This window comes from Canis aureus, chromosome 4 (assembly GCF_053574225.1).
Source record: "Canis aureus isolate CA01 chromosome 4, VMU_Caureus_v.1.0, whole genome shotgun sequence".
NCBI classification, from domain to species: domain Eukaryota; kingdom Metazoa; phylum Chordata; class Mammalia; order Carnivora; family Canidae; genus Canis; species Canis aureus.
Genome location: NC_135614.1, coordinates 22,508,581 through 22,519,489, shown reverse-complemented (window position 1 = coordinate 22,519,489; position 10,909 = coordinate 22,508,581). Strand labels below are relative to the sequence as shown.

The 10,909-nt window shown below is 55.2% G+C and overlaps 1 long non-coding RNA gene across 1 annotated transcript; it reads right to left on the bottom strand.

The window, feature by feature from the left end:
• Nucleotides 1-1,423: 1,423 nt before the first annotated feature.
• On the bottom strand, nt 1,424-3,960 carry LOC144311822 (uncharacterized). The gene is made up of 4 exons (XR_013377327.1): nt 3,751-3,960; nt 3,051-3,144; nt 2,800-2,975; nt 1,424-2,093 (listed from the first exon to the last, which is right to left on the bottom strand). It is a non-coding gene; the product is annotated as an uncharacterized LOC144311822 (long non-coding RNA).
• Between the last annotated feature and the right edge of the window lie 6,949 nt (nt 3,961-10,909).

Below are 10,909 nucleotides of genomic sequence, written 5' to 3'. Positions count from 1 at the left end.
GGCAGGGAGCAAGGGGAGATGGGGAGGGCTGCTGCCACCTGACCTCCCTTACACATCCCAGGGGCCACTCACATGCTCCTGATAGAGCTTCCTAACCGCCCTGTGGCCCTGGTGACTGAGAACCTGGAGTCTGGACTTGCCTTCTGGCCACAGCACCCAAAAGACTCTGCCACATCCCCCTCCTACTTGGGGCTACAGCCTCTAATTAGACCAGAGTTGAGGAGCTCAGCACTTTGGGGAAAGCCTTCCCAGGCCTGGGGGAATGAGGACAAATAGGGATTGAAACCTCGCCCTTCCCCTACTTCTCTCCCCATTTCCATCAAACTCCCAGAAAAGGATCCAGTGTTCCCAATATACTCTGTGGCTGGACTGGGACAGGGGCCTCCCAGGCCCCCCAGACAGGATGCTCCTGGCCCAGCTGCAAACCCACCCACCTCTCTGCCATACAGGCACCCTTCACACCCCCTCCCCATCTTGCCAAGGCCAACCTGCCCTGGAGGACAGCCCTCCTCACCATCAGTCAGGACTAGTCTGGCCCTCTCCCACTAAGCATCAGTCCCAAATCACACCCCTCCAGGCTGCGGGGCCAGGCAGGGCAGCACAGCAATGGCAATAAGCAGGAGGGATTGGAGGTTGGGAAGCACACTGGCTTCTGTGACCCAGCTCTGGCCTACTGTTGCCAAGTCTTCTGATTTTTTCAGAAAAACTAGAAATCTAGATTTGTAAAAGATCTCAAATTCAAGTACCAACTATGAATCAAAATTAAAACAAAATGAAACAAAGCAAAAATTACTGCTTGGGCCTATTTAAAAACTTTTGTTCCATCAGCTACCAGTTGAGAACCTCAGGAGGAAGAGCCCCCACCCTTGACACCCCCAACCCCGCCTTGACCAAAGCACTAGCTGGCTCTTTTATCCCTCACAATGGCCCTCAACCACTCCTCTAGAAAATTCAGTGGACTCTGAGAGTGGGGTCCAGTCCCATCCCTCCCTCTCTTGGGCACTCCATGTGATCCTGTGGATTGCCCTTGTCGAAGAATGGCTTCTCCTTGACAGAAAAGGAAGGCGCTGCTTCCCCACCTGCCAAGGGAGATGGCTCAGGGAGCAACAGATCCCGCCATCATCTTTGTCTGCCTAGGTCATCTCGGGGAGCATCAGGACCCACAGCCCAGGATCTAGGGCTGCCTGTCTTCTCACTGTAAGCACAGGGCCATCAGGACATCAGTCCCGGGCCTGGCCAGGGACAGGAAATACTTCCCCTTTGACTGGAGAGTGGTATAAGGAACCACATGCCAGGAATGGGGGGTGAAAATGCAGCCCAGCCCCATTGACACACAGAACTCTGTCCATCCAAGGTAGGCAGGGTGGCAGGCCTGCTGGGGGTGGGGTGGGGGGGCTGGTGCACTGACTGTCAACACCCACCACCTCTACTCTGGCTGGGAAGGTAGACACAGAGGTCAGAGGGGTCAAGCTCCATCCACTGGCCCAACTCACCCGAGGCCCCGGGAGAGCCCCACGCTGGAAGACTGGGCTCCTGGCATAAAGGATGCTGGTCTGTTTTCAGGAAGCCTGGAAGCTCAGGTGAGACATGTGAACACATGGGAGGGCCCTGCAGTTCCTAATAGAAACCCAAACCCCTCAGATCAGGAGCTAGAGCTCCTTCCAGGAGAGCAGAACGGAAGCGCACCGCTGGTGAGCAGACATCATCTGCTGACATTCCAGATCCTTACAAACAAGTGCTCAAGGGAGGATACTTGGAGATAACTAAGGAGACAGGTTTTAAGCACTCTGACCCAAGAGAAAAGTCTCAGTGTGCCTTCTGATGGGATCTTTAGGATGCTGATGACACAGCCACTCCCTATCCCTTCTGCAGGTCCTCCGAGACTCCTAGTGTCATCTTTGAATATCCTTCAGTGCATTTTCCTTCTGCAGGACATTTTGTAACTCAGACTGGCCTTCCTTTCTGTTAGTCAGTCAACAAATATTTATGGAGCCCCTCCAAATGGCCAGTGGGCTAGTCTACTCGGCACAGGTTTGTCCATCTACCCATCCCAGCATCCTGGGCCCTCTTTTTGGACACGTCCCACCAGTCACCTGCAGAGAAGACACATATGGTTTTGAAGCCTGCAGTCCTCCACCTTCTGCAAGCCCCAGAAAGCTCTAGAATCTCAACCCTCCAGCCACGGGAGGCAGCTGGGAGAGCTGGCTGAGCTGTTCACGAGACGCTGTCAGCTGTGCAGGGCTGACATCTGGGAGTGCCCATCCAGGAGGCCGGGTACTACTCAGTCCTGGACACAGGCCCTGAGGAGCCCCAGGACTGCCACCTCCATGGGGTCTTTGGAAAATGTTCCACCATTCTGTCCTCCTTGACCAGCCCTTGGCTGCTCTGGCCACATGCCAACCCCTGTCTTGGCCCCTCTCACGTCTTTCAGTGCCTGGAGCTTTTTGCCCACTTGGGCTTAGAACCCACTGAAGAGCCCTTCATCCCTCACAGTGCTGAGCTCTGATGCTGATGTGGCGCAACAAAAGGTGATCCAGAGTCTGTCACCCTTGGAGGACCTGCTTCCATTCCCCAAGGCTTTACTGCCCGGGCCTCAAGATCAGATTTAGAGCATCTGGAAGAGCCACTGCCTCCAGGAATGGTTAGCAGGGCTGCACCCACTTGAGGAATCCTCAGGAACAACAGGAATGGACCCTGGGGGTGGGGAGAACTTGAGGGGGGGGCGGGGTGGGAGGGCACATGGTCTCCATGCCCCTTGGGCCCAGGACCAGATGCAAGAGCTCTTGCCTTGATACTCACTGGCTGGCAGCATCTTGGGGCCTCCAGAGCCTCAGCTTCCTCATCGACAAATGGGAGAAGGTCTGGAACAGTGGGCCAGACCTTGGTGGGGGAGCCAGACAGGCCCGATTGCAACCCCAGCTCTGGGCCGAGATCTTGGGTGAGTTCCTTACCTATCCAACTCGCAGATGTACCATCTGTAAAGGGGGAAGGGTAACAGTACTCGCCCTCTGTGGCTGTTGACAAGGCTACAGGGAAAGTACATAAAGTACCTGGCAGAGAGCAGGGCTCAGTAAGCAGGAGTTCTCATCCTTCGCGGGCCTGTTTCGGGGATTAAGTCCAAGGAGATAATGTGTGTGCAATGGCCTGGTGAAATACGGTGTACAAATGGTAGCAATCACCACATACTGGTGTGTCCTCCTCTCCCTGGGCCTCATCCTCCTTCTCCCTTTCTCTGTCTCGTTTATTTTTCCTTCTCTGCCTTAATCTCCTCTGGGCCCCAGTTCCTTCAGTAACCCCCCTCTTCCCCTCCCATCCCCACAGCCTTTAGCCAACCTCCCACCCCAGTTCCAACTTCCCTGCTCCTGAAACTACAAGGGTTCCCCACTGTCCCCCAGAGTCAGGAGCACCACCCGGTCCTCCCGGTTTACCTCCCTTCCCCGGCCCAGAGCAGAGCCGCTTCCCCCCACCCCCAAGTAGCTCTCCCACTCCCTCCCTGCACACCCACACCCACTCGTGGCCTCCTCCCCACTTCACTCACACCAGCCCCCAGCCCCGGTGCTCCTGGGGGCTGACTGCTCTCTCCACAAATACAATCCCACCCATCCTCCAAGACCCAATTAAATTCAAATCCCTGAATCATCAAATATGTTTTCATCAGCTACTCTGTGGCAGAGGCTTTTGACAGGCTTTTCTCCTTGGGAGGATCACCTTAAAAATGTAGCCATGGTTTTCTAAGTGCTGTGACCTTACCTGCCCCAACTGACTTATTCCACTCAGCATAATACCCTCCAGTTCCATCCACATTGAAGCAAATGGTGGGCAAATGGTGGAGATTCATCTTTTCTGGTGGCTGAGTAATATCAGAGAGGGACAATCATCATATGATTTCAGTCATATGTGAAATATAAGAAATAGTGAAAGGGATTATAAGGGAAAGGAGGGGAACTGAGTGGGAAAAATTAGAGAGGGAGACAAATCATGAGAGATTCCTAACTGGGAAACAAACAATGGATTGCAGAAAGGGGGGTGGGTGGGGGTAGGGGGTAGCTGGGTGATGGGCACTGAGGAGGGCACTTGATGGGAGAAGAACTGGGTGTTATACTATATGTTGGCAAATTGAATTTAAATTTTTAAAAATTAAAAAAGTAAAAAGAAAAGAAACTTACCTACCCTTTCTGAGCCTACCTTGTAGGGTAGTTGTGAGGATTGAATTAAAATAGTGGTTTGTAAAGTCTCTGGCATAGTGCCTAGTGTGTAGAAAATGATTAATAAATAGTATCTACTTTTGTTATCCTGGTTCTGGGACGTACAGAAGCCACACAGACCAGCTGGGACTGTTAGACTTTTACTATGTATTTAGTGATCCTTTGGTTAAAATCAATGTCCACTTACTCAGCAAGCGCCCGACCAGGCTTCCAAAGCTCCATGTCACAGTATCCTCAGAGGTCTGGTCATTCAACTCTCATTTATAATTGCCCCATCTGTGCAGGGAGCTGTGCCAGGCGTGGGACAGAAGTGGCCTGCAAGGTGGCACAGCTGGACAGGTTCACAGGACAAGTGGGGAGCAGCTAATGAGGGCCCAGGCCCTCAGGCTGGCCCAGAACATTCGGTACACTGGGACACACCCTCAGATCTACCCACAGGGCCTGCCCTATCACCCCTCGGGCCTGTCCCTTCTCAAGGCCCCAGCTCATTCTCTGTCCCCTGGCTCTCCCTACCCCAGCCACTCCAGCCTCCTTTCCATCTGGTCAACAAGGACAGCTCTGCCCTGGCTCAGCCTTTGCGCACACTCTTCTGTCTGCCCAGGTTACGCCGTCCAGCCCACACACCTCCAAAGGTGGAATATTCTCTGCTGGAGCCCACCTCCTGCCAACCAGGGGGGGATGCTCAGCTTTTTTTTACGACGTTATGAGGAAAGGTCAGGCGGGGTATGAATCCAGCTCTCTCACCTCCCAACTGACCTTGAGCAAATGGCAGCCCCTCCCCTGCACCAAGGAGCACTGTGACCGCACAGGTGAGGGCCTCCAGCCCGGGCTGGGGATCTACAGACAGTGGCTAATGGTGAGAGACACAAACACACCCTCCTACGGAGGCCGGAAAGGCAGGTGGGAGTCAGATGACTGGAATGCCAGGCAAAGAGCTGGTCCTTTAGCCCAAGCCAGAGGGGAACAGGTGGCATTGAAGAAGGTCAGTGGGGGTCTGGGCAGGATGGACTGGTGGAAAGAGCAGCCTCTAGCCAAGCTCTGTCCAACCTATGGTTCGTGGGCCCTTATCTTCCATACCAGGTAAGGGCAGAGCCCAAGCCCCGCACCTCTGAACTCCTTGAAGCTGTAAGGCAGGCGGGGTACATAGGAGGCCTCAGCAAAGATCTGTCTCCCGGATGCTTCGGTGGCTTGGTTCTCAGCAGGCCACTTGGCATGAGCTTGCAGCATCCCTAAGTTTCATTGCCTAGCATCCCTCCCAATTAAAAACACAGTACTGGCTCCCTGCAACCCCACTCCTCTGCTCCCCTCAATTAGATTATGTCTGTAAAGCCCCCTGGAGCTAAGTACACTATAAAATAAAAGTCATTTCTATTAGATCCAGGTTGAGGGGGCTGCGAGGAGCCAGGCGAGGGACAGGGGCTCCGGGGGGTCTGGGCCAGCTGACCTGAGCGAATGTGTCTCACAGCCCAGATGCTCTGAGTCAAAACTGATGGCTGCTGCTGGCTCCTTGGAGTTATGAGGAACCAGGGAGGGCAGAGTTGGCTAAGATTTGAGCTTGTTGAATGCTTGGGACTATTCATTTGATATTTGTAGTTGGAGTAAGCCCAGGGCACGTTCCACTGAGCCACTTTTAAAATTTATTTTTCAGGGGGGCGCCTGGGTGGCTCAGGCAGTTAAGCATCCAACTCTTGATTTTGACTCAGGTCATGATCTCAGGGTCATGGGACGGAGTCCCACGTGGGGCTCCACACTAGGTGTGGAGCCTGCTGGAGATTCTCTCTCTGCCCGGCCCCACCCAAAATAAAATTATTTTTCAGGCCATGTGAATTTAATGATTGAGGTTCCCCTGGTTCTCACTTGTTTGTGTTTGTTCGGGTCTGTTCTCTGAGACGCCTGCTCAGAAGGGGCTGAGATGTTTCAGACTCAGCTACAGGGCTCCGCTGCCTGGAACCGGCCCCCGCAGCTGGGCAGTTCAGGGTCTCCGGATACTATGAAGCACACTCCTCTTGCCCATCCTCCCCTTTCAACACATCGCTCTTCTCTTCCCGTACTGGCCTGTGAACATCAGAGTGGCTTTTTATTCCTGTGGGCCGGGGTCCCCCTATGGGGCACAGCACACGGCAGCAGGAGGCAAACGGGTTCTGGGTGATCCAGCCAGCAGGCCCCCTGCAATGGGGGTCTCTCAGATAATCCTGATCATGGCCCGAGTCGCCCGCACCCCTGTCACCCCGTCCCTGTCGGCAAGCTCACACCCACCACAATCTCCCATCACTTGTCTCCAAACTCCCACCCTCAGAAACCACCTCAGATGCTGCCCAGGAGCCCCGGTAAGGAAGACATCAAGGAAGAGCAACTGGAAGGAGAGACTGCATGCAACCTGGGAGCCGGGGGCCCCGGGGAGTGAGCCAGGCTCTGCAGAGGGTGCTGGGCATAGCGGGCCTCATCTGTGGGCACCATGAACCCCCACAACCCACAGGTAGGCAAAGCCTGGCCCGGCTGACCAACGAACACCTCATTCCCAACCCGTCTGGATTTCCAGTAGCCCTGTGTCATCCAAGAGGAAGAGCTGTGCAACGTTCACAGCAGGCCCAGAAGGAAGCCCTGTCCGTAAGGAGCTCATCGCATCTTGCAAGAGACAGAATAAGAAGGAATAACCAAAAAAAAAAAAAAAGAAGGAATAACCACAGGAAAAAGCACAAGGCTGAATGAAGGAAAGGTCGGGAAACGGGAAGGAGGGGATCTGGCCTCACTGTGTGGGCGGCTTCTCTGAGACAGCGCCGGAGTTGCCTGCCCCAAGTGTCCCCTCTCCTGTCCCCGCTGCCCTGGCCCTTGTCCGAACACATGGCCCCATGTCCCTGCTCTAGGCACTGTCTGCTAATAGGATGCTCACAGTTGCAGAGCAGAGACCCCCCCCTCCCCAGCTTCTGGACCCCACACCCACCAGACCTCACCCCCGGAAGAGACCTCAGCAAGTGGTTCACACCTGGAAAGGAATCCCAGGGAGGCTGACTTGTCCCAGATGAACAGAAAATGAACAGATTTCCTTTGCGTCACGGGCGCGCTATGATTAACCCACGTAACCCCTTTAGGCCTTGGTGTTTTCATCTGCGAAATGGGCCTGCTGCGGCCGATTTATTATGAGGTGGGAAGCAAGACAAGGGCAGTGAAGGTCCCTTCGGTTGCTGGGAGCATCCTGGATGGAGTGTTTCTGAGGCCTGAAGGCGGCAGACACAGGCTGGGACGGTTTTCCTGCAGACAACTCCACCCCCAGAGACGCCGGTCCAGCTCAGCAATATCTCTGAGTCAGCAGTGACCTAAGTCAAGGGGCCTGGAGATGCTGGAAAGATCCGGGGAGGGTGGGGGAGAGGAAGGGGTCTGTTCTATCCTGGGAGGGGCTTGTCCCAGTCTCCATCACTAACGGCTTCAGGGTGCGGACAATTGGAGACAGCGCGGTGGGGGCTGCGGGAAGGCCAAGGGAACACAAAAGGACAGGAAGGCTCAGGCCAAGGTGGGAAGGAGAGGGGCCCATGAGGTGGTGTGCAGGGGCCCCCCGGCCGGCCCCGCGTTAAATATATCCGCAGCCCATTGTTTCCTCGGTAATTATATTTTGCAGCTTTCCCTCTTGAGAGCCAGCCTGAATGAGGAGCCCGCCAAGCCAGGGGCCGCCTGGAAGTTTTAAGAACACAATTGTTTTCGTGATGAAAATTAAAATTGTGTATTTTTTGGTTAAAAAAAGCAAACACTCCAAGGTCATCCACTGGCCCCGTGCCTCCCGGAATCTGGGCTTGTTTGCTCTTCTACCTCAAGGTGCCCAGGCGGAGAGGCCCAGAAGCGTGGGTCAGCCGGGGGCCACGGTGGACAATCCCGCCCAGTGGGACACTGGAGTCCTTAAGAAGCAGCCCACCCTGGCCACCCAAGCCCCGGGCAGCTCCCAGGCCCCCAGGGAGGCTCAGAGGACACACGCAGGGGATGTGTCCCCCGCTCACGGTCCGGAGGCAGGGAGACCCACGCGCAGCCTCACGTCGAGGGGCGACAGCTGGCCTAGAAACAGGCCCTGGGGGTGGCAGGGGGAGACATGTCCACTTCAGGGTGTGAGGTCCAGAGGTCCCCTCTCCTGAAGCCAGGGTGCTGAGGGGTGAACGTATACACATGGCCGGGCACTAGTGCCTCGCACTTCTGTGTCCTCCTCTCTCTGCTCCCCTGGCTGTCTCTGTTTCTCCAGCTCTGGAGCTCTCCCTCTGTGGCTGTTTCTAGCTCTGTCTCTCTGTCTCTGTCTCTCTGTCTCTGTCTCACACACACACACATACACACATACTCTTACTCTCCTTCTCTCTCATATTTTTGCTTCTCAGAGAAACTCTGTTGAGTTAAGGAGCCTTAATACCACGGCAGGTGGGTGGGAGCCCTGAGAGATCACTGAGAGACCAGCCTGGGGTCAGCAAGTGGCACAGCCGGGCTAAGATTCTGGGGGTTGGGTGTCCCGAGTGTCCTGAGCCTTGCCACCAATGTGGCTTGGCCTGGAGGGGGCCGTGGAGACCACCCAATGGTTCTGTTTCCACCAGACACAGTTCCCCGTGCCATTGCCCCTTCCCGCTGCCCGGCTGCCTCCCTTCCCCCCACTCCCTGTACCCACTCCATCCTCAGCTGGGGGGCCGGGGGGGTGGCGGGGAGACAGCCTACACCCTTACCCTCTGACCCGCTCTCTGACAACCTTGGCAGCCTTCCCCACCTCAGCACTCCAGGGAAAAGGGCTTAGTGGTCAGACCAGCAGGTTTATGAGTCCGAGTTCCCAGGAACCACAACTATGTGCCCTTGACAGGAGGGGGTTCGGCTCTATCAGCCCTGGCTCACCCTGGCCTGCCTGTTCCCAGGGGGGAGGAGGGAGAGGACCCGCAGCCTGGCTTCTCAATCCACATGGCAGGGCCAGAGCCTGGGAGGGGCAGTGGGGGAGGCCCTCATGTGAGCTGGGATGTTGGAGACAGATTTTCACCCTAGAAGAGTGTGCAAGTAAATAAGGATAGCACACCCTTACGTGACTGGTTCCAGGCAATTCACACATGAACAGACTTAACGGCCACAATGGCCCTATTATCATTCCCAATTTATGGATGCGGGACCAAAGTCCTGAGAGTTTAAGGGACTCACTGTCCTGGGACCCCAGACTCCAACCCAGGCTGGCTCCAGAGACTGCTCCTAGGCACTCCCCTGGGCCAGCTCATCCACCACCTACCAGCCTGAGCACTTTGCCACCCTGAGATAATGCAGACAGGGCCAGCTCCATGCGGGTGCAGCCTCAGTGACACAGTGTCCACACCAGGTTTATGTTCTGCAGCTGCAATCCTGAAATTCTAAGTGATTTCTCATTCTGCACTGGGCTCCACAAATCTCTTAGCCGGGCCCGGGAATGGAAGCCATGCCAACTGAGGTCATGCTCTGAAAGGAAAGCTGGCACTCAGCTCTGTTTGCCCCTCCACTTCTCGTTCCCTCGTCTTTGCTTGGTCTTCTCTAGCTCCCACTGGGTGTTGACAGAGGGCCACTAGAGGTCTAAGCTTGCATTTCTCTTGGGACAGTGCCGACACACTCCCGGTGCAGCCTGGGCAGGAGAAGCTCTGGCCCCCGACCCCCAGGACAGCTGGGAGGTGAGGCTTCTGGAGCTGTTCTGTTCTGCTCCATCTCCTCAACCAGTTTGATTCCTGCTGCCGCTGAGAAGCTGGATGGGCCAAGGGCGGCGAGGGCAGAGGGGACACCGGCTTCCATTCCAGCTGCACACAAGGGGGACTTGACCGTGTGAGCAACCCTCTGGGCCTTGTGCTCTCATCAGAAACATGAGTGGATTGGGCCTGAAGGGCTTTCTTGAAGGTTCCTCCTTGCTCTTGAGAATTCATGAAGAAGAACATATTCCAACCCAAGCAGTAGATTTTTGTGTTTCTTTGAAAGCCAGCACGGTAAGACCAGAGTTCTTCTGGTTAGGGGGAAAGCCTGAGATGATCCCCAGCCTCTATGAACATCCTATCATCTCAGCAACTCCAGAACTCCAGCACCAGCCCAGGTGACCTTTCATTCATTCATCTACCTTGGGGTCAGAAGCCAGTCCTTGAGTGAATCAGCGTGGGCAGAGGAAAGGAATGTTCTGGCTGGCTTGCCACCCGCCCCCGCAGGAATGAGACTTGGCAGTGGGGGAGGGGCACCCGCCCCCCCACCAATGGCCAGGAATGAGACTTGGCAGTGGGGGAGGGGCAGCGCTCAAAAGAAAGCTGGGTCGGGCCATCATGGCAAACAACACCTGCTCCGTGGAGCCTCACTGATCCCCGCAAGGGGCCACCCACTCCCCTCTGGGAGCACTGAGCCTTCTCGTAGCCCTCTGCTGCAGCATGGCAGATATGCTCATCTGGACCCCCTATAAGGGACAAGTTTCTCTAAGGGGGACCACATTTCATTCGAGTATCCCGGCATGCTGCTGAGGGACCTAGCACACAGTCCCCACTCAGCACGCATGTGCTGAATGACAGCTTAAGTCAGAGGGCTCCACACAAAAATGCTATGGAATGTTCTACAGTATAGGCTTCAAGATCCATCTCAAGTGTCAGCTTCTTCAAGAAGCAAGAGTCTACATCATTTAGGACTTTGTGTTGGAAGAAACAACCACAAAAACAATCTCAAATGGATTAAACAAAAACGGAATGTACTGTTCACAGAAGGTGGTT